The sequence below is a fragment of the Natator depressus genome, chromosome 3 (genome assembly GCF_965152275.1).
Source record: "Natator depressus isolate rNatDep1 chromosome 3, rNatDep2.hap1, whole genome shotgun sequence".
Classification (NCBI taxonomy): domain Eukaryota; kingdom Metazoa; phylum Chordata; order Testudines; family Cheloniidae; genus Natator; species Natator depressus.
In genome coordinates this window covers 87,897,279-87,914,909 of record NC_134236.1, presented here as the reverse complement: position 1 = coordinate 87,914,909, position 17,631 = coordinate 87,897,279, and the positions used below count along the sequence as shown (strand labels likewise).

General features: G+C 42.0%; 1 long non-coding RNA gene across 1 annotated transcript in view; it reads left to right on the top strand.

The window, feature by feature from the left end:
* The window catches only part of LOC141983949 (uncharacterized), a 29,297-nt gene extending 26,328 nt beyond the window's left edge, over window positions 1-2,969 (top strand). Inside the window, exon 3 of the long non-coding RNA XR_012638588.1 lies at window positions 2,904-2,969. This is a non-coding gene — a long non-coding RNA (uncharacterized LOC141983949). The remainder of the gene's footprint in view (window positions 1-2,903) is intronic.
* The last annotated feature ends 14,662 nt before the right edge of the window (window positions 2,970-17,631 follow it).

The window sequence follows — 17,631 nt, the reverse complement described above, 5'->3', positions numbered from 1 at the left end:
TTTTCTTTGGCTTCAAAGTTACTTGTAATTTACATGGGCATAAGTAAGAGTATGAACAGGCAGGTAGCTGCTCATTAAAACTGTAGCTTCACAGTGCTGCTTTAATCATGTTTCACCTTGGGGACACCTGTTCTTGGCCTTTCTTGCTACCACTTTCCCTCTGGATCTAGATCCAGCCCAGCCCCAAGGAAGTCATGTCACTGGGATGAGCTGCACAAGAGCTCCGGCTGTGCCTCCTGTGCTTGGCCGTTGCTGCTCTAATTCTCCATCTGTCATCCAGGAAGTGACATTGTTGAGGAACTAGTGAGGATTGCTGCTACCAGACCCTGCTAACCTGATATAGAGCATGCTGCAAGGAAGAATTAAAAGCCACAGTCATTGCCAAGAGCAACTGGCTGCTGCTGTCATCAGACTCTCCCTACCTGACATGGAAAACTATATTTCATCTATTTATAGCGAGATCCTTTTACATTGCTATGGCCAGGATCACTAGGTGGTTCTGTTACACGTAGTTTTTCATGTTCTTTTTCTTAGCATGCAAACAAGTTTTGACTCTTGGGATGACATAGTGTGGGTATGTCTACTCTTCCAGCGGGGAGTGTGATTACTAGCTGGAGGAGACATACTTGTGCTACATCTCAGTGAGCTAGCACATTAAAAATAGAAAGCAGCAGTGGCAACATAAGCTGTGGGTGGGGCGAGCCGCCCCAAGTGCATGGCCATCAGAGAATTTGGGTTGAATTTGGTGAATAGTTTCTGCTGAAAAGCCCCCCGATTACAAAAATTTCAGAAACATCTAAACAGTTTGTTTTGAAAATGTCAAAATAGTTCAAAACAAAATATCGATTTGATATGACATTTTCAAAGTGAAATGTCTATTTGAAACAACATTTTGTTTTGAAAATGTCATTTCAAATGGACATTTCAGTTCAAAATGTCATTTTGAATCAACACTCAAAACATTTCATTTGACCCAAACCATTTTTTTTTTTGTTTTGGCCAGAAAAAATAAAACAACAATAACAAAATAAAAAAAATCACTTTTGGTTCGAAATGAACCACATTTTTGTTCAGATTTTTTCAGTTTGGCCACTGAAACAAAAATTCAATTATTCACTGCCCTCTACAACTGATATCTCCCTGTTTATTTCATACCCTTACAGGAAAAAAAAATTAATTCCCCAAACACTTCAATTTCTACTGTTGCTAGAAGTATAAGGTGTTCTTTTCCAATATCATAGAATAAAGATTGAACAATAAATGAATTCTGGAAATGGAAAGGCAGTTTACAGTTTTGGAAAACTAAAATTTCAATTATCCCCAATTTTTCCGCAATAAATCATGACAGACGTTCAAAGGCACTTATCTTACATTCAGATTTCACCTCTCTCAGTTTCCAGACCACAGTGTTATTTCCCACCAAAATTCAGTTAAAAACAAAGGTGAAAAGTTTATGGGCCGCTCAAAGGTAACTAGTGCTATCCAGTGCTTCAATTTTGAATTGTTCAACTTGGGACCTCTTAAAAGGGTCTGATTTCCAGAGATAAGTGCTCAGCACTTTTTGAAAACCAAACCCCTACAATAGGAGTGGCCAAACTTACTGACCCTCCGAGCCACATACAATAATCTTCAGAAGTTTGAAAGTCTCAAGACACGTACAACCTGCCCCGTGGGGTGGCATCTGCCGGGGCGCGGGACTTCTGCCCCAATGCATGCCTGCAGGGATAAAGCCCTTAGACCCCCCCTCCTTGTAGGGCAGCAGTCCCTAGTTTCAACCCCGCTGCAGGGCAGAAGCCTTGAGCTCCCCCTCCCCAGTCTGGAAGGGGGATAATGGAGGGATGCATGGGGGGCTCCGTGAGCCGCACTTTAACTGTAAAAGAGCCGCATGCGGCTCATGAGCCACAGTTTGGCCACCCGTGCCCTATAAGGTGTCTTAGGCAGAGCACCCCAGAGCTGAGGCACCCCAAACCACCAGTCACTTTTGCAACCCTTGGCTATAACTGTATTTTCTTTGATTATGCTAATTAAAGCTAATAACATGTTGCATCATGTTAATGATATGAAAACCAGAATCTTTTTTCTGAAAGGGATTCAGCTGCTGAAATTCCTGCTCAGCCATTGCTTTCTGAATATTGATAAAAGAAAAGGAGTACTTGTGGCACCTTAGAGACTAACAAATTTATTCTCTAAGGTGCCACAAGTACTCCTTTTCTTTTTGCGAATACAGACTAACACGGCTGCTACTCTGAAACCTGAATATTGATAGAGATTTAGGGTACTTTATTGTTTTCTTTCCATACCATTCTTCTTTCTGTGCTGTTCTTTTTGATAACTGTTAGCTTAAAATTGCCATGTTATTTTCTGAGCCATCTCTGGTGGGTTTATTTGATTTTTTTCTTTTGTGGCCTTTTTTGAACAGGGACTGATAATATGTTTTTACATATATAATATGTGAAGTATTATTGACTCCTGCCATTTGTCATTATTTCAAAGGCTTAATTAATAATGAATAAGGTTTAAACTTAAAGAAGAAACTCACATATTTTACTCTTTGAAAAAAAAATTACACATGCTATTGTCAAAAAGCTTGCCTTGTGCTGTAATTCAGTTTTTGTTAGAAAGGCAGCTGCTTGGACGATCGTGTAATCTACCCATAATTACAGGGCAATACCTGCCTATTACCTATGTCATTTGTGGTATCTCTAGTGCTGTGTTACCTCACTTCATAAGTGACTGCTAGTCAGCACACATTGATACTAAAGCAAGAACTGAGATCGCATTTGCACCTAAAAGCACATATTATGTGCATGTCATTGCCTGCCACTCAGTCAGTCAATTGTGGTGCTTTTTTTTTATCCTGTTTTCATTCACTGATAACATTATGGATTTGCTTTCTTCTGCAGCAAGAATGCAGCTAGCCAGAAATCAAAGGATGTATGAGCACAGGAGCACCCAGCAGAGCAACTGAGAGACTAGAAGAGATGGCTTGCTTTCCATGTAGCTTCCTGGAGCTAATCTCAGTACTCTGGAGCTGACGTAAATAGCTAATGCTTGCCGATAATTCTTAGAGAAGATGAACGGGCGTGAGACTTCCTTCTGACTGCCTCCCTCTCTCATCGTCAGTGTGTGCTCTGTAGTAAAAGGTCATGGGGATAATCCTGCACCTGCAGTCTAAGAGGGCTTGGCCTGCAGTTCTCAATGAGCTCTGCCATAATTGATGCTAATTGTTACTGAGCCAATGCATCCTTCCACAGAGGAGCAGGTGGGAGGCTTTATTGCTGTCAGGACTATTATACTAATAACAAGCTTAGGATTCTCTGCGTAGACTTACAAGTACAAAGGCCCAAGCTATACTTTCAGGCTCTACTTAAAGGGTTTACCAAAAAATCTCTTAGCTCTATGAAGTAAAAGCGCCTGTGAGTAAGGGGACAAGCCAAATGGGATAATACAAACTGCACTACCTGGTGTCCATTAAAGCCCTGAATAAAGCCAGGAAATGTGAGTTAGTGGGGCCTGAACTACACCTGATGAGCTCTGTGATGATGATGATATGTTGCACCCTGCTAGCTGTGCACAGAGTCAGGTTTAAAGCTCTACCTCTGGGATCTGGAGAGATCCCTGGGGATTTTGCTTTGGAGCTGCCCATCTGTTTGCTTTCAAGTTTTGTAATGGCTGGAGAGTCCCAGAAAGATGTCTGGAACAGAGAGGAAATTAAAGTGAAGTAGTCCAGCTGTTGATGTGATAATATTGGATTTTAGAAAGCAAAGAGTCAGTTAATGCTAAGTGTAAAGTGCCTTTTTTTCTTTTACATTGGAAGAGAAACTTAGCCCTTTTACAGAAGGCCAGATCCTCAGCTGATGGAAACTAGTATAGCTCAAATGACTTCAGTGCAACACGAGCTGAACAGCTGGCCTACTATTCTGTAATCATGTTGGTGGATTTCTAATTAATATTGGAACATATAAAACAAGGTTGGACAACGAACTGAAAAATACACAGTAAAGAAAAAAAAACACTTTGGGAGGGGGATGGATTAGATTAATTTAAAGATAGGCCTTTCCCATCTCTGATCTACAAATCCGTGAATTACAATACCATTGGAGGATTTCATTGAAAAATTAATGGATGCTGCTTCAGGGTGTCACATCCCAGATCAGATGGTATGGATTACATTAGCTATTCAATGCAATTTAGTATGATTGTTTTTCAGAGCCTGACACCGAGGTGTAGTTAAATTAAGCCCCTAATTTAATCATGTGCATTTTAGCTATATGGGATCATTAGGTCTCGGAAAGTTGATATTCTGATCCATTAAAACACCAGTTATACCTTTAACAATAAAAAACGGTTCTTGCAGACATTAGGTTAAAAGCAGAAATGGGAGAACTCATTTATGCCCATTCAAACATGATGGAGGAGACACTTTCAGATACAGAGGCCAGGTTACTCAGGGGTCAGCAGCAGCAGCATCACCTGGTCCTCTGAATACTTCCTTATATAGTACAAGAAATATGGCCAACCCCAAGAATTCAAAATCCTTGGATTTGGTCCAGGAAAAAAATCATGAGTTTGGTTTCCAAATTGTAAGATTTTTAAAAATAATGGATTTGGTGTTATTTTTATTTGCCTTCTGGTATTCAGGGTTCATGCTTTCCTGCAACAAGGAGGGTGAGAAACTTACTTTCTTTTTTTTTTTTTTTTTAAAGTGAAAGCTGATAGTTTCATGTAATCACAGAACTCCTAGAGCTGGGGCATTAAGAAAAACACCAACTATCACAAGAGTCATAATAAAAATCTTGAGATTGGACAGCTCTCCATGCTGCTGAAAGAAACATATAATATGGGATCAATAATAATACCACTAAAAGGGGATGTGATGGATTTGGAGCTGCCTCTGATAATTTATGAATGCTGTTTCTTGGTCATGTCATTGTGTTGGTTACTGGATGCATGTACTGTGTCAATTCACTATCAGGTTTGTCAGGAATTGCGCCCAGGAAAAGCGGTGGTTCCTGATATTCATATCTTCAGGCAAATGCTTGGGGAACAATGAAGAAACATTTACTTTGATACCCTGCTGTGGCCCCTTCCTGGGCCTGCCAGACAAGTTGTCTCCAGGAGGAGCCTCTTAGGAGGCAGGGAGTGTTAAAAAGGGCTTAGAGGGGCTTAAAGACAGACATCCTCTAGAGGGGTCAGATGGTTAAGTAGGAGAAACTGCACCCCAGATCTCGAGAGACTGGGTGTCTCTATGAAGATTAGTCTGTCTAGGTCTCCATTTCAAGATAGGGTGGCCACTCACATCCTCAGAACACCAGATTATGGTAGTTCTGGGAATTGTGTGAGGCCCCTGCCAGCGTGACATGTGTGAGGTCACACTGGCAGGGGCGGGGGCAGCATGCTCTTCAAAATGGCATCCTCCATCCACGACTGGTCTTGTCTCAGTATTGGACAGGGGACAAACCATTTCAAAACAGGAATGTCTGGCTTAAAATCAGCCAAATGGCCTGCCTGTTTCAGGATGGCCAGACATTTGGTTGGCCTTTTGATGATTTCATCCTTTTCTCTTGTGATGTTTTGTTCCTGCTGTTAAAATTAAATAATACTTTGTTTTAAGAAGGCGGTTGTGACATTGCACTCCATATGTTTTATGGATATGCTTATGTGTGTGAATATGATGTAACTGGAATATGCTTTATGCAAAAGGTCTCTTGTAAGGTATAACAAAGGCTATAACCTACTGATTATATTCCTCCTATTTGTATACATATATCATTCTTGTATATGAAGCTAGAAATATGAAGTATAACTCTGAGGTCCTATTGTAATTATGCAAAGTGTGGGCTATTAATGGTGGTTTAGAATCTTGATGGCTCCCACTGACTAGGACAATTAGTTGTAAATGGTTTATTTACCTGCAAACCTTCCGGTGTACGTGTGGGCCAACCCAGGAAGAATGGAGACTAGGGGTCTTACAGTGACATGTGACCATGTCACATGATACTGGAATCCATCTTAATCCTTATACTTTTCCATTGATGAGGCAGGGGTGGGGACAAGCACAGACAAAAGATTCACGCCTTGTGCCAAAGCTACAAAAGGGGGTGGGGAGCAGCAAAAAGGGGGTTGCCAGTGATGAGAGAACCCCTGAGATGTCTGCTGGAACTAACAAGGACCGTACCAGGGGAAAGGATTGGGCCCAGACTAGGAAGGAGTCTAGTCTGTGAAAGAAGCTTATTGGAACATCTCTGAGGGTGAGATATTACTTGTAATCAGTTTCTTAATGTATTAGGCTTAGACTTGCATGTTTTTGCTTTATTTTGCTTGGTGACTTACTTTGTTCTGTCTGTTATTACTTGAAACCATTTAAATCCTACTTTTTATACTTAATAAAATCACTTTTGTTCATTAATAAACCCAGAGTAAGTGATTAATACCTGGGGGAGCAAACAGCTGTGCATATCTCTCTCTCTCAGTGTTATAGAGGGCGAACAATTTATGAGTTTACCCTGTATAAGCTTTATACAGGATAAAACAGATATATTTGGGGTTTGGATCCCATTAGGAACGGGGTGTCTGGGTGCTGGAGACAGGTAACTTGCTGAGCTGTTTTCAATTAAGCCTGCAGCTTTGGGGGCCTGGACCAGACCCTGGGTCTGTGTTGCAGCAGGCTAGCATGTCTGGATCATCGAGACAGGGTTCTGGAAGTCCCAAGCTGGCAGGGAAAATGGGCTCAGAGGTAATTTCAGCTCATTAGGTGACAGTCCTAAGAGGATCTCTGTGACCAAACCCGTCACAGCGGTTTTGGGTCACTATGTTCACAGCTGATCATAGCTCCCAGAGGGAAGAATTGTAGGTGCTGAGGTGCAATAGCAATTGGCACCGGGGGGCTCTAGTATAGTACCCTGGTCCGAGAGTGGGAGAATCATAGGATTTTACCTAATTAAGTAAAAGCACAAGCCTGAGACATTGAGGAGGTGCTCTCAGACACATACAGAGAGGGGATCAGAAGTACAGCTACTGCTGAAATACGGCAGGGAGATAGAGGGTAAATAGAATCCCAGAGTGATAAACTGGGTAAACTCTAGATAACTATGAACTCATCTGCTGTAAAATTATCACGAGATTGTTCTACTGTCTTTTATTCATTTGCTAAGCCATTCCTGCAAAAATATAACTTGTACACAATGAGAGGCAGGAGTTCCCCTTCCCAAATTAGTGCCAGTTAAAACAGTTTTCTTACAGAGCTAATGAACGATAAAGGTTTAGCAGAAAAACTTAAATCCCAGCTCTCCACTTGCACATCAGATAGGAAACTGCAGTAAAATTCAATTCCTCTGAAGACCTTCTGGGCTACCAAGAGGCAGGTTGTATTTTCAAAGAAAATCATATCCTTACATCTTTATCAAAACCAACTTCCATACTTGCTAGAGGAACAGAGCTGTGAAAATAATGAATTTTCCATGAACCAAATTGTAGAGTCGATAATAACTGAGCCTGACCCTCAAAGAAATTAATGAAAAGTTTGCAGGTCGAGGAGTCTGAACTGTGCATAATATAAGAGGAGTAGCAACTTAACATAAAGAGGAACATTTTCAAAATGTTCCATAGTGATTTAGCCATATGATTCCTATTAACTATTTTACAGCCCATTTTACACTCCACCTGTTGTATCAAGACAGGATAGCATTTTCAGTCATAATGCTTCACCTATTAATTATTATTATTATCATTATTTTTTATGTGTATTATAATAGCACCTAGGAGTCTCAGACAGGACCCCAGCATGGTAGGTGCTGTACAAGCATAGAACAAAAAAGATAGTCCATGCTCCAAAGAAGTTAAAATCTAAGGGCTTGTCTTCACTACCAAGGAGATCGACGCTGCTGCAATCAATGCAGCAGGTGTCAATTTAACGGATCTAGTGAAATTGCTAAATTGACAGCAGAGCACTCTCTGGTCGACTCTGGTTCTCCACCGGAAAGAGAAGAGTAAGGTAAGTTGACGGGAGACACTCTCCTGTTGACGCAGCACAGTGAAGACACTGTGGTAAGTCAACCTAAGCTACATCAATTCCAGTTACATTACTCATGTAGTTGGAGTAGAGTAACTTAAGTCAATTTACCTTGGTAGTGAAGAGAAGGCCTAAGTAATGTAGTCATTTACACCTATGCAAAAGAAGTACAAAATAGTTACAAACATTATACCATTCAAAATTTGGTAGCAATTTGCATCCATATTCCATAGGCGTGAATGACTATGCAAAAGGCAAACAATAGAAAATCAGACAACTGATGTTCTGTTGATAATTTTCTATTTACTTCTCTCTCAACTGCCTATTTTGGCTCTGTTATCCTGTCTTTGCATTTCTAAGGCTCTGCTCACTAAGTCATAGAAACACTAGATAGTTAATCTGTTAGATCTTCTAGTCCATTTCTCTGCTAACTCGGGATTGTTGCACACAATATGTTCTCCACTGCTTTGTTCAACTTTTTTCTATCAACTCCTTTGTCTGCTGCTTTAAATCAGTTCATATATATTAAGAACCTGTTCAAACTTTCCATTTCTCAATACAAACTTGAAATTGTGACTGAACAATTTTATAGAGCTTGTTGGGATATGATATTTTTCCTCCCATGAAAAATGTTAATGAAAATAAATTTCTACATTTTTTCCAAGTTTTTGATGAAAAAACAAAAACTGAATTCTTTTTGGTTTCCTGCAACTGAAAAAGGGTGGCCAGCTGGGCAAACCTTGGGGAGTTTACTAAAAATTTTCACTAGGTTGCCTGAAATATTTTGGTTTTCAGTTGTTGAGGACCAGTGGTGCAAGTAATCTAATACGGTCAGGTATGCCATACCATTAAGACATTTATTGCCGGTATGCCTTACTGGAAAGACACATCTGGTAACCATTGAACACTGAAGGGCTTTCCCGGGAACCACAGCAGCAAAAGGAGCAGAACATGGCCACTGGGCAGCCCCACACGGGCAACTCCTCCTGCGTGGCTGTATCGCCCCCAGCCCTGTCCTTCACCGGGGCTGTACAGACCCCAGACAGGAGACACAACTGCGGGGAAGGGCTGGAGCTGGGGCTGGCGCTGGTGCAGCTGCAACGGAGGAGCTGCCAGCGTGGGACTGCCAGGCGTCCCCATGTTCTGCTCCTTTCACTGCTGCAGTTCCTGGGAGAGCCCTGTGTTTCAGCAGATACCGATTTCTATCCGCGGATATCCATATCCGCAGGTGTAAATTTGTATCTGCAAAAGGAGACCGGTGGGAGGGGCACAAGGGCTCAAGTGCCACGCCCACCCCCGAGGCTCAAGTGCCCCCATCGGCCCAGGCAGGGAGAGAAAAGGGAGGGGCCAGAGCCTCTCCTCTTCCAGCCACACTGTCTGGAACGTTGCCTGATGCAGCGCTATGGCTGCTTGGGAATGCCAGGCACTCTCCCAGGCAGCTGCTCTGCTGCACTGGGCAGCATCCAGGAGTGGCTCCGGGGCCTGGCTGCCAGGAAGAGCAGTGGAATGCCAGGCGGAGATGGTATAGCAGGAGGACAGAACTCCCCCCCATCCCGGTAACGTGGGATGGGGAAGGGATGGGGAGAGCGTGGGGCCCCTGGGCAGGGGGTGGGATGGGGAGGAGTCACGTGGGGGGGTCACGTGGAGAGGTCATGTGCCCCCCCTTTAGCTGGTGCCCCCCTTTGTGTCCCTCCCATGAGTCGCCATACCAGTAAGAGGACCAACAGCTGCCTTGTCCCTAAAAACAAAACAAAACCTCCAGGACCCTCCTGTTCCAGCACTTTATCCTTAGGGGAACAAAGATATCACTAGATCAGAAGACCATCAGAGGCAAGAAGATGTCAACATGGAGACAGAGTTAGGAGACAGTCTGGGAACAGAATTGAAGTCACTGGCACATCCCTGGAGAAAGGAGAGCTTGGATCAACAGAACCTCTTCAATGCAGTAGAGATGTCTAGACTAAATTGGTCTAAGCAAAATGGTCAGTCACTGAGTTGTGTTATAGATTCAGAGTCTCAGGCTTTAAACTAAATGGCAATGTTTCAGATAAGACCTCTGGGGAGCTACCAAAGTGAATATAATTTAACACTCCTCCTACCCCCATTGCAAACATTATTTGCAAATAATTCTTTAAAAGGTCCTCTTCCTATTATATCAAATAACACATTTGCACTAAAATCCTGGGCTATGTGTTGTTGCTTGCTAAAATATCTGTGGCTTTCTAAATCCTTGGGTCTTGTAGTACCTCTGATTTGCAAAGAGTTCATGTCTATCTTTAACTTGCTTGTGTTAAGATCCCCAACTAAATTTGCCACCGCTTACAGAGCCTCAGAGTCCTGTGAGAGATTGAAATCCAGCATACTGTAAGCACACTTGCTACTATAAATAACTGGATGGAATAGCTTTGTTTAAGTACTGAAGGAATAGCATAGCCTTATGAGAAACATATGCAATGCAGCAGAAATAAATAGTATTGATTAGTAGATGCTAAGATGGCCCTACCCATTCAGAAAAGCTTTGATAACTCCAAACATGTAGATTATATCCACTCTTCTGATTATTTGGCATGCAATATGGTGTCTGTGGTGAACCCACAGTTTTCTTTTTGACCATTTTCTTCCTCTGACTCTGCCCTGGACTGGCTTTCAGATGTAAACAATTATAAAACTTTAAGAACCACCCACTAGATATACTCTCTTGGTTGCGGTTAATCAGTCTCTTGACATATTTGGAGATCAAGTGGCTGTCTGGCTATAGGCTCAAATTGGTGAAACTTTTTCTCCTTCTGCTTCAGCCATCTTGGACAGGGGAGATTCTCCAAAGCATGAGTGGCAGTGGGAAGAGAAAGAAACAAGTCCAGCGTTCAAGCTCACAATCCTAAACCATGTAAGCGTTCAAGCTGCCAAACATTGAGTTAGTGGGGAAATCTTGCTGGTGAGACAAGTCCAGAATCTTGAGGCTTCCGTATTCAAAGCCAAATGGAAGTTTCCTTTTATTTATTCTATTTCTTTTCTTTCTTAATGCGTGTGTAGTCTATGGGCAGGTCTACGCGTAAAACGCTGCATCGGCGAAGCTGCACTGATGCAGCTGCACTGCTGTAGCACTTTAATGAAACGCTCCATGCCAATGGGAGAGAGCTTTCCTGTCAGCGTAGTTAATCCACCACTGCAAGAGGCAGGAGCTATGTCAAGTGGGAGAAACTCTCCCACCGACACAGCGCTGTCTACATCGGTGCTTAGGTCTGTATAACTACCATTATTCACATTCCTGAGCAATGTACTTATACGAAAGTAAATCTGTAGTGTACACCAGGGCTATCTGTCTGTGGCTGGGTAATTCCCTGTGAATATAGGTAGGTTGACCAGGAATCTTTGATCAGTAAAGGACTTGCCAACTCCAATCCCATTAACTTTAAAGAGATTTGAGTTGGGCCCTTACGGAGTAAACCACTTTTGCAGTAAACCACAGATTGCAGAGTCAAATGTTATGGCAGAGAAAAGGGGGCCTAAAATACCATTAACACCCCATCATTACTGAATACCAAAAAGACCAAATCACCATTTCTACCCAGAGGTGTTCCTTCTGATTTGGAGACAAAAGCTGCTGACATATGTGAGGAAACTTGAACTATCTCATGTGGATAAAGAGAAGACTTCATTTCCCCAGTGCTGTCATTCTGACACCTTTACGACCATTCACATTTTTACTTAAAATATATACCCTGTTAGCCAAGTATTCCAGTTTATATTTGTCTCTAGTCAGTCAGACTATAACACATTCAACAATCTCCCCCTACGCCTTCAAAAAAAACCCCACATTAATTGAAATTGGTCTTTTCTTGCAAAAATTTCTTTTCAGACAAAAAAAGCTGCTTTGATGGAAAGTATTTGACCAGCACTTGCCCCCATCATTACTTCATTCAGGCCATGATTCAACAAAGTATTTAAGCCTAGGCTTAACTTCCCATTGAAATCAACAGGCCAAATTTGCATAAAGTTAAACATGTGCTTAGATGCTTTACAAAATCAGGGCCTAGGATTCCACTTAAAGAGTCATTTCTTCCACAATGTCCATGCACATAATACATGTTAAAATTACCAACTTAAGATGGGGAAATAAACATTATCTAAATAACTTTTATCTAAACTGAGACTTCCTCTGGGTCTCCCAATGTAACTTGCCTTTCTCTGTTAGTTTTTCTAAGCTTTCCAAGAAAGAGGCTGTCTTGATTCAGACCAAAATTGTCATTTGATGTAAATCAGCATAACTCCATTGTCTCCAGTGTCCTCTACAAGACACAAGGGCCAGATTCTCTGGGTATGTCTACACTGCAGTTAGGAGCAAGCCTCCCAGCCTGGGTAGTTAGACTCACGCTAGCCCTGCTTGAGCTAGCATGCTAAAAATAGCAGGATGGATGTTGCGTTACAGGCAGCTGCTTGGGCTAGCTGTCCAAGCTCAGACCCAAGGTCCTGGATGTGTTTGGACTTGGGCAGCTGTGAACCGTTGCCCATGCCACAATGTCTACATTGCTATTTTTAGCATGCTAGTTTGACCACAGCAACTGTGAGTCTGTCTACTCAGGCTTGGAGTCCCACTGTCCCAGCTGCAGTGTAAACATGCCCATTGCTGGTGAAAGTTGCATTGTTCCACTAAAGTCACTAGAAGTATGCTGAATAACTAGTGGGGCCACTGGACGATCGAGATGCTAAAGGAGCATGCAAGGACGATAAGGCCATTGAGGAGAAACTAAATGAATTCTTTGCATTGGTCTTTAAGGTTGAGGAAGTGAGGGAGATTCCCAAACCTGAGTCATTTTCTTTAGGTGACAAATCTGAAGAACTGTCCCAGATTGAGGTGTCATTAGAGGAGGTTTTGGAACAAATTCATAACTTAAACAGCAATAAGTCACCAGGACCAGATGGTATTCACCCAAGAGTTCTGAAGAAACTCAAATGTGAAATTGCAGAACCACTAGCTGTAGTCTGTAACCTATCATTTAAATCAGCTTCTGTACCAAATGACTGGAAGATAGCTAATATGATGCCAATTTTTAAAAAGGTGATCCCAGCAATTACAGGCCAGTAAACCTGACTTCAGTACTGGGCAAACTAGTTGAAACTATAGTAAAGAACAAAATTGTCAGGCACATAGATGAACATAATTTGTTGGGGAAGAGTTTTTGTAAAGGGAAATGATGCTTCACCAATCTACTAGAATTCTTTGAGGGGGTCAACAAGCATGTGGACAAGGGGGATCCAGTGGATATAGTGTATTTAGATTTTCAGAAAGCCTTTGACAAGGTCCCTCACCAAAGGCTCTTAAGCAAAGTAAGTAGTCATGGGATAAGAGGGAAGGTTCTCCCATGGATTGGTAACTGGTTAAAAGATAGGAAACAAAGGGTAGGAATAAATGGCCAGTTTTCAGAATGGAGAGAGGTAAATAGTGGTGTCCCCAGGGGTGTGTACTGGGCCCAGTCCTATTTAACATATTCATAAATGATCTGGAAAAAGGGGTAAACAGTGAGGTGGCAAAACTTGGAGATGATACAAAACTACTCAAGATAGTTAAGTCCCAAGCAGACTGCAATGAGCCACAAAGGGATCTCACAAAACTGGGTGACTGGGCAACAAAATAGCAGATGAAATTCAATCTTGATAAATGCAAAGTAATGCACATTGGAAAACATAATCCAAACTATACATATTAAATGATGGGGTCTAAATTAGCTGTTACCACTCAAGAAAGAGATCTTGGAGTCATTGTGGATAGTTCTCTGAAAACATCCACTCAATGTGCAGCAGTAGTCAAAAAAGCAAACAGAATGTTGGGAATCATTAAGAAAGGGATAGACAGATAGAAAATATCATATTGCCTCTATATAAATGCATGGTATTCTCACATCTTGAATACTGTGTGCAGATGTGGTAGCCCCATCCTTAAAAAGATATATTGAAATTGGAAAAGGTTCAGAAAAGGGCAACAAAAATGATTAGGGGTATGGAAAGGCTCCCGTATGAGAAGAAATTAATAAGACTGGGACTTTTCAGCTTGGAAAAAAGACGACTAAGAGAGAATATGATAGAGGTCTATAAAATAATTACTAGTGTAGAGAAAGTAAATAAGGAAGTGTTATTTATTACTTCTCATAACACAAGAACTAGGGGCCACCAAATGAAATTAATAGGCAGCAGGTTTAAAACAAACAAAAGGAAGTATTTTTTCATACACCACACAGTCAACCTGTGGAACTCCTTGCCAGAGGATGTTGTGAAGGCCAAGACTATAACAGGATTCAAAAAACAACTCGGTACATTCATGGAGGATAGGTCCATCAATGGCTAAAGTATGGTTTCCCTAGCCTGTTTGCCAGGGGATGGGTCACTTGATGATTACCTGTTATGTTCATTCCCTCTGGGGCACCTGGCATTGGCCACTGTCAGAAGATACTGGGCTAGATGGACCTTTGGTCTGACCCTGTATGGCCATTCTTATGATTTATGCTATATGATTATGAGACCTGTTGTGTCTTGTATAACACAGACAATAATAGAATTTGACAAAGGATCAATAATAACAACACTGGTTGCCTATCAAAAGCAAACATACAGCAGAGACATGAAGAGTTACAGAGTTATTGTAGAATAGTCATTGATCAGAGGTCTAATACAGAAGACCTTATAGAATTAAGTGGCTTTGTGTTCCATTGTATTAAATTAATGGTTTATGTATGATTGTGGGCTGGGATTGTAAGTAACCTCTCTGGGGGAGATGTGATGTGAGGCCTGTATGATCAAAGGACTACATTGACCAAAGTGCCAGACAAAAATGGACTTTTGGTCCCAAAAGAATTAAGTGGTTTTCCTTGGGAAGTCCTAGGCGGAGGTGAATGAAAATTCCCCACCTCTGGTTTTGCAAAAAAAACAGTCTTTTGAAGCTATTCTCTGAGGAGCGGTCTTTGTCTGCAGATTACCTATAACTGAAGGCCAAACTCAAAGGCCTGAGTATAAAAAAAAGGCTGCTCTGTCCAACCTGGATTCTGGTCAGAATCCAAGACAATTATGAATTTGTAAACATGGGGAAAATCCAGTTTGGGGTTTTGAAGGACTGACACCTACCACAGCCCAAGGTTGGAGTTGGTGGGGTCCTCCAGTGAGCTTTTTAGTAAGCACGTAGGTTCTTTTATCATTTTACGTATGATTTCTCTGTAATGTTTTCACCTTAAGAAAATATGTATTTGCTTACAAAGAGCTGTGAGGTAATTTATAACTATGCTGTTGATAGCCTCTGGAGAGAAAGCAAAGTGCAGACACTGGCTTGTTTAGGCGGTCTGAATTGCTGGGAATGTCACAGTGTAGACAGGCAACTGTGCAGCCTAGAAAACCCTTGCTAGGAGGGAGAGACACACAGGTCTCTGCCCAAGATAAGTGATGGCTGAGGAGCCAGGATCCTAGAGTGGGTGATTTTGAGGGACCATGGAGGAGGAATATGGTGCAGTTGCCCTGAATTTTGACACTCTATTACATTAGAAGGTACTGTATTACCATAAAATGTAATCTTATAAAAGTAGTAATAAAGTGTTGTAAATTACAGGAACTATGCAATTTACAGAGACCAACTTTAAAGTCATGTCAGTGTAACCTAAATATTTCAGTCATTTGCAGAAAAATGCATGAAATATTCATCAAGAATAAATAATCATATAAGCAAAAAATAGCTAAGAAAAGACCAACAGTACCCCATCTGCACCAACTCATGCCAGTTATGTATACAAGTGAGAGATGTAGCATTAAGAGTTTCATATTTGCTTTATATACATATATATATATAGTTCTGGGCACGTAATTCTAGAACTGCACAGACGAATGAATCTCTGAAGCTAAGGGAAGGTACAGTGACACGGCAAGACAAATAAAATCAGGAGGGAATTTATGTTCAAGGTGAAATAATCCAATGCACTGCGAATTATACCATTGTGAAGGGGCAGCTGAGAAATGAAGGCTTCCAAATTTCTTCTGCAAAGTTCAGTAATGACTCCTGGATACTGTAGTATTGGTTTAACTTTTCCTTTTTTCAGTAGGATTAGTTTTTAAATGCCAATGTATTCCTGATTTTCTGAACCAGATATCCAGGGAATATATATGTATGTAGGGATTTTCAGTTTGCCACTGAAATCATCTGGCCTCTTCTTTCAAGGGAGGAATATACTGTTTGTTCAATGGTAAAACCCCTTCTTTCCTATTTCATTCTCTCTGTATATATTGTGACAAAGTTCCTGCTCTACCTTGGTGGGTCTTGTGCTTATTGGCAGATTTGCTCACCTTGGAGCTTCACGGCAGCCCTCAGGTTGGCCGTTTTTCTGAACCCACAGTCCAAGTAGACTCCTCCTGTGTCTGACCAGGAGTTGGGAGGATTTGGGGGGAACCCGGGCCCACCCTCTACTCCGGGTTCCAGCCCAGGGCCCTGTGGAATGCAGCTGTCTAGAGTGCCTCCTGGAACAGCTGTGCGACAACTACAACTCCCTGGGCTACTTCCCCATGGCCTCCTCCCAACACCTTCTTTATTCTCACCATAGGACCTTCCTCCTGGTGTCTGATAATGCTTGTACACCTCAGTCCTCCAACAGTCCATGTTCTCACTCTCAGCTCTTAGTGCCTCTTGCTCCCAGCTCCTCACACGCACACCACAAACTGAAGTGAGCTCCTTTTTAAAACCCAGTTGCCCTGATTAGCCTGCCTTAATTGTCTCCAGAAGGTTCCTGATTGTTCTGGAACCTTCCCTGTTACCTTTCCCAGGGAAAAGGGACCTACTTAGCCTGGGGCTAATATATCTGCCTTCTATTACTCTCCTGTAGCCATCTGGCCCGACCCTGTCACAATATTTTTATATCATGTCCATCACTGTAATATGTCAGCTCACTCCATGGGCAAATCTGGATTTGACTACTACATAAGTGTAAAGTTACTTGCATATTTGCACTTCTTGCAGCAAAAGTCAAATGGCCAGATATAGAGCTATGTCTGTTTACATGAGTGGAAGAGTGACCTAAAATCTAATTGATTCATATAGTAAAACGTCCTTAGGCCTTGTCTATTCTAGAAAGGATTTGCTGGTATAGCACTTGGAAATTCAGACTTTTGCAGGGACAGCTTATAGTAGTTCCCTGAGCTAAATAAGACATACACACAAAAGGACTCTTGCTAGTATAACTGTGTCTAGTGTTTTTGCCATCATAGTTATGTCAGGTGGAGCGTGATTCCCTCCCCACCCCCTCACACAGTTACACTGGCAAAACTTTTAATTGTAGACCAGGCCTTAGAACTCAGTTGGGAACTAACACTTCCCTTACATGGGCAAACCATATCACAGATTGTGACCATTGACATGCTCACTGCATGACTGGGTGAGCAGCGGCAGTGGGACCACTGTTGCTTCTCCCATGCAGGTGAGTGAGGGAGTAGTGGCTCAAAATCTAATTGATCCATATGGTAAACTTCTTTAGGCTTTGTCTATACTAGAAAGGACTTGCTGCACTGTCCCAGAGCAGGTAGAGGTGAGGAGTGGGCAGAGCGTTGAGGCCACCCTCACAAGGGGAAGCCCAGTTGCTGCACTTCCTCCAGGG